We start from the raw sequence: 6,139 nt of genomic DNA, 5'->3' as shown, positions 1-6,139 counted from the left end.
GTCAGGGTCAAACCCTAAAAGTCCTGGACTATGGTATGAGTTTTATTAAAATCTTTGACTTTTAGGGGTTGTTTCCCCCTTTTACGAAACTCAGAAAAATTTTTTAGACTGGCAAATTATCAACCAGATTTTAGAGTATGGTTCCGGTGCAACACGTTGCAACGAAATGGTCAGCTTAGATTAGTATAAGCAGGGGCACCGCGAGCAGGTTACTGACCACCACCCCCACCCTCCCCCTGCTATCAAATACCCTTGCAGCTAACCTTTTCACCCTCGAAACAAAATTTTTATATAAGTTCCAGCATTTTTAATATATTTTAAATCGCGGATGTAAAAAAGAAAAGCAAAAATTTTTCAACATCATAGGATTAAGCTATTTGAATATGTTTTATGTCTTTTTCTAACAAATACCCGTTTGTCTGGTTTATTTGTCTAACAAATACCAGTTTGTCTGGTTTCCTTGTGTCTATAGCGGTGGTTATTTATAATGCACAAGTACCGAATAATCTATATTCGTTTTGATTATTTTTTTTGGAAACCCCTTAACATTTTGAGTTGGGTAACCACATAAAACATGTTCAAATAGCTTAATCCTATAATGTTGAAATTTTTTTTTTTTTTTACATCCTCGATTTAAAATATGTAAAAAATGCTGGAACTTATATAAAAATTTTCTTTCGAGGGTGGAAAGGTTAATTGCAAGGGGATTTGATAGGCGGGGGAGGGCGGGGGTGGTGGTCAGCAACCTTCTCGCGGTGCCCCTTCTTATCAAGGAGGCACACTTGTGCCTCTATAAAGAGGCGACCCACCACAATGTTAAGCGATTTCAGGTCCTAGAGGTTGCAGAAAGACGGCGGTGATCGCATTTTGTAGCCCAAGCTTAAACTAAGAAACGTGCAAAATTTCATCTTCCTCCGACTTTATCTTCATGGGGTAAACTGGGCCGGAAGTTTCGACCCTCCCACCACAGCCCCCCTTTAACGTTGTCCGATTGGGCTGAAATTTAGAGGTTAGGCTTTCCTAGGACTCGGGAGCTTATCCTCGAAATTTCAGCTCAATCCGATCACTCCTTCCCTGTTTTCAAAAAACCAAATATAGCCACTTAAACTTCATTTCTCTTTTTTTTTCTTGTTATCCACGCCTACAGGCCACAGTTGGCAACTGATCCGGGTGAATGAGGACTCATTCAAAGCAGAATTCGACCTGTTAGGGCCTTTTGATATTTATCCCCCGAATTTACATTTACGAAAAACCTCGTTTTCCTATAAGAACCCGCTATAAGCGGGCTCTTATCGTTTCCCGTTCGGGCTAGCCCGCAAGCCCGCAAGATGTCAAATCAGCTAACAGTTAGTCAAGCAATAATAAGTAATAAACTGTACAAAAACGTGCAGAAATTATTTGAAAAAAAACTACGTTTTATAAAGAGTTAAAGAGGCTGAGTTACACGGACGAACCTTAAAACGTACAGGGATTAGGAGGCACTGTTGGGGGGCGGCCGCCCCCCAAACCCCCCCCTTTCGCAGCATTAAAATAAAAAAAAAGTTTTTTAAAATGAAAGTAAGGAGCGACATTAAATCTTAAAACGAACAGAAATTATTCCGTATATGAAAGGGGCTGTGCCCTCCTCAACACCTCGCTCTTTACGCTAAAGTTTTATTGTTTAAAAAAAAGAGTTGTGAGAAATTCAAACTTTAGCGTAAAGAGCGAGGCGTTGAGGAGGGCACAGCCCCTTTCATATACGGAATAATTTCTGTTCGTTTTAAGATTTAATGTCGCTCCTTGCTTTCAGTTTTAAAAACTTTTTTTTTTAAAGGCTGCGAAAGCGGAGGGATTTCGTTGCAACGTGTTGCACCGGAATGATTCCGGAATCAAACTAGTATTACGAATCATACTAGTTTCGTAAAAGGGGGAAACAACCCCTAAGAGAAAAAAGATTTTAATAAAACTCATACCATCAAATTTGTGGTTCTTGGCAAATACCCGCCGGAAAATCCCCCCTAGAAAATACCTCCCCGCGGAAAATACCCCCCCCCCAAAAAAAAAATACCCCCGTGGAAAATAAGGCTTTTCAAATTTCAAATTATCAACCAGATTTTAGAGTATGAAGCGGGAATGGGATGAATGGTAAGGGGGAATTCAAACACTTTGAATGACCTTTAAAAATCTGTGAATTATTGCAATGGAACCTTGCAAAATAGATCTTCTGTTTAAATGAAGTGCAACAAAATTGTTTTCAGCTTCAAAACTTTGCTCAATCCCAACTTATAAGGTTTTAAATATATGCAAATACATTTCCTAAATTTTGGAAATAAAACATCGATATGCCTTAAAATTCTGCGCAAATAACTGAAATTGCATTTTCAGAACTAAAGCCAGAGAAAAAGAAACTGATGACTGAAAGTTAAGGTAAAATGTTGTTTTATCAAAATTTCAATGGGGAATGGGTATTCCAAAAACATCTTCCCATGACATAACTTGTAACATTGATATGGCTTAAAATTCTGCTCAAATAACTGAAATTGCGGTTCCGGAACTAAAGCCAGACAAAAAGAAACTGATAACTGAAAATTAAGGTAAAATGTTGTTTTGTCAAAATTTCAATGGGTAATGGGTATTTCAGAAACATCTTCCCATGACATAACTTGTCCTCTAAAGTTGATTCTGATGTTTGTAGCGCTCTATGTCTTAGCGCTTTAGAAATATTTAAAAAACCTTATAAAGCGAAATTTTGGAAAATTTTGAGTTTGGGGGGAAGGGGGAATTATTGTAGAATTAATTTTGTTTCTAAAGTCGATTCTGATGTTTCGCGCTATCTATTAGTGCCTTAGAAATATTTAAAAAGCTTCTAGAAAAGAATTTTGAAAATTTTGAGTTTGGGGCGAAGGGGGATTTCAAAAACATCTTCCCATGACATAACTTGTCCTCTAAAGTCGATTCTGATGTTTGTAGCGCTCTATGTTTTAGCGCCTTAGAAATATTTAAAAAAAGCTTCTAAAGTAGAATTTTGGAAAATTTTGAGTTTGGGGAGAAGGGGGATTACAAAAAATTTTGAGTTTGGGGGGAAGGGGGAATTATTTTAGAATTAATTTTGCCTCTAAAGTCAATTCTGATGTTTTTAGCGCGCCATCTATTAGTGCTTTGGAAATTATGAAAAAGCTTCTAGAGTGGAATTTTAGAAAATTTTGAGTTTGGGGGAAGGGGGATTTCAAAAAGATCTCCCCATGACATAAATTTTCCTCTAAAGTCAATTCTGATGTTTAAAGCGCTCTATCAATTAGTGCTTTAGAAATATTTAAAAAGCTTCTAAAGTAGAACTTTAGAAAATTTTGAGTTTGGGGGAAGGGGGATTTTAAAAACCTCTTCCCGTGATATAACGTGTCCTCTGAAGTCGATTCTGATGTTTTTAGCACTCTATCTATTAGTGCTTTATTAATTTTTTAAAAGCTTCTAAAGTAGAAGTTTTGAAAATTATGAGTTTGGGGGGAGGGGGATGTCAAAAACATCTTCCCATGACATAACTTGTCCTCCAAAGTCGATTCTGATGTTTGTAGCGCTCTATGTCTTAGTGCTTTAGAAATATTCAAAAAGCTTCTAAAGTAGAATTTTGGAAATTTTTGAGTTTGGGACAAAAGGGGATTTCAAAAACATCTTCCCATGACATAAATTGTCCTCTAAAGTCGATCCTGATGTTTGTAGCGCTCTATGTCTTAGCATTTTAGAAATATTTAAAAAAGCTTCTAAAGTAAAATTTTGGAAAATTTTGAGTTTGGGGGGAAGGGGGATTTCAAGAACATCTTCCCACAACATAATTTGTCATCTAAAGTTGTTTCTGATGTTTGTAGTGCTCTGTGTCTTAGAGCTTTAGAAATATTTAAAAAAGCTTCTAAAGTAAAATTTTGGAAAATTTTGAGTTTGGGGGGAAGGGGGATTTCAAAAACATCTTCCCATAACATAATTTGTCCTCTTTAGTTGATTCTGATATGCGTAGTGCTCTATCTATTAGTGCTTTAGAAATATTTAAAAAGCTTCTTAAGTAGAATTTTAGAAATTTTTGAGGTTTGGGGAGGAGGAATTTCAAAAATATCTTCCCATGACATAACTTGTCTTCTAAAGTCAACTCTGATGTTTGTAGCGCTCTATCAATTAGTGCTTTAGAAATATTTAAAAAGCTTCTAAAGTAGAATTTTAGAAAATTTTGAGTTTCAGGGGAAGGGGGATTTTAAAAACCTCTTCCCGTGATATAAAGTGTCCTCTGAAGTCGATTCTGATGTTTTTAGCACTATATCTATTAGTGCTTTAGAAATATTTTAAAAGCTTCAAAGTAGAATTTTTTTTAATTTTGAGTTTAGGGGGAAGGGGATTTCAAAAACATATTCCCATGACATAAATTGTCCTCTAAAGTTGATTTTGATGTTTGTAGCCCTCTATGTCTTAGCGCTTTAGAAATATTAAAAAAAGCTTCTAAAGTAGAATTTTGGAAAATTTTGAGTTTGAGTTTGGGGGGAAGGGGGATTTCAAGAACATCTTCCCATAACATAATTTATCCTCTAAAGTTGATTCTGATGTTTGTAGCGCTCTATGTCTTAGCGCTTTAGATATATTTAAAAAGCTTCCAAAGTAGAATTTTGGAAAATTTTGAGTTTGGGGCGAAGGGGGATTTAAAAATCAATTTGAGTTTGGGAGGAAGGGGGAATTATTGTAGAATTAATTTGGCCTCTAAATTTGATTATGATGTTTGTAGCACGCTATCTATTAGGGCCTTAGAAATATTTAAAAAGCTTCTAAAGTAGAATTTTAGACATTTTTGAGTTTTGGGGAGGGGGGATTTTAAAAACCTCTTCCCGTGATATAACGTGTCCTCTGAAGTCGATTCTATGCTTTTAGCACTCTATCTATTAGTGCTTTAGAAATATTTTAAAAGCTTATAAAGTAGAATTTTTGAAAATTTTGAGTTTTGGGTGAAGGGGGATTTCAAAAACATCTTCCCATGACATAACTTGTCCTGTAAAGTCGATTCTGATGTTTGTAGCGCTCTATATCTTACTGCTTTAGAAATATTTAAAAAGCTTCTAAAGTAGAATTTTGGAAAATTTTGAGTTTGGGGCAAAGGGGGATTTCAAAAACATCTTCCCATGACATAAATTGTCCTATAAAGTCGAGTCTGAGGTTTGTAGCGCTCTTTGTCTTGGCGCTATTTAAATATTTAAAAAAGCTTCTAAAGTAGAATTTTGGAAAATTTTGAGTTTGGGGCGAAGGGGGATTTAAAAAAAAATTGAGTTTAGGGGGAAGGAGGAATTATTGAAGAATTAATTTGGCCTCTAAAGTCGATTCTGATGTTTTTAGCGCGCTATCTATTAGTGCTTTGGAAATATTTAAAAAGCTTCTAGAGCAGAATTTTAGAAAATTTTGAGTTTTGGGGGAAGGGGGATTTCAAAAACTCCTTCCTATGTCATAACTTGTCCTCTAAAGTCGATTCTGATGTTTGTAGCGCTCTATGTCCTAGCGCTTTAGAAATATTTAAAAAACTTCTAAAGTAGAATTTTGGAAAATTTTGAGTTTGGGGCGAAGGGGGATTTCAAAAAAATTTTCAGCTTGGGGGGAAGGGGTAATTATTGTAGAATTAATTTGGACTCTAAAGTCGATTCTGATGTTCTTAGCGGAATATTCTTCTTTCTGTTATTGTTGATAGTCTGCTCCCTTTTTCTGCAAAAAGTTAGTAATTCTGGTTTTCCTGGGACCAAATATGAGGCAGTACGGAGAAGGACTTGACAAATACATCTCGGCCACTCGAATATGTTCAGTCACTGGACCCATTTAGAAATGCCGAGAAACTGATAAGTATCTTGTCAGGTGTAGGAGTAGTATCCAGCGTGAGCGTCAATATGGCACAATATATCGTAACGGAAATACTCGATCCAATGATGGGTAAACACGTCTTCACATATTCATCCGAAAGGAAAGATCCTGTTGTGAATTTAACAGAAAAATATTCACCAGTTGCGAATAGCAAGGCCATTCAAATAGACGCTTCAGTGTTATTACCATACTGTAGCCAGTCAGATGTTTTACTGCTCTTCAGCAAATAAAGCAGAACTGATTGTGGCAGACGACAAAGCTTTTCTATGCTGGTACACAGCTA

Source organism: Artemia sp. Qi Xiang Cuo, chromosome 4, assembly GCF_049724085.1.
Source record: "Artemia sp. Qi Xiang Cuo chromosome 4, ASM4972408v1, whole genome shotgun sequence".
NCBI classification, from domain to species: domain Eukaryota; kingdom Metazoa; phylum Arthropoda; class Branchiopoda; order Anostraca; family Artemiidae; genus Artemia; species Artemia sp. Qi Xiang Cuo.
This window is presented reverse-complemented; position numbering follows the sequence as displayed.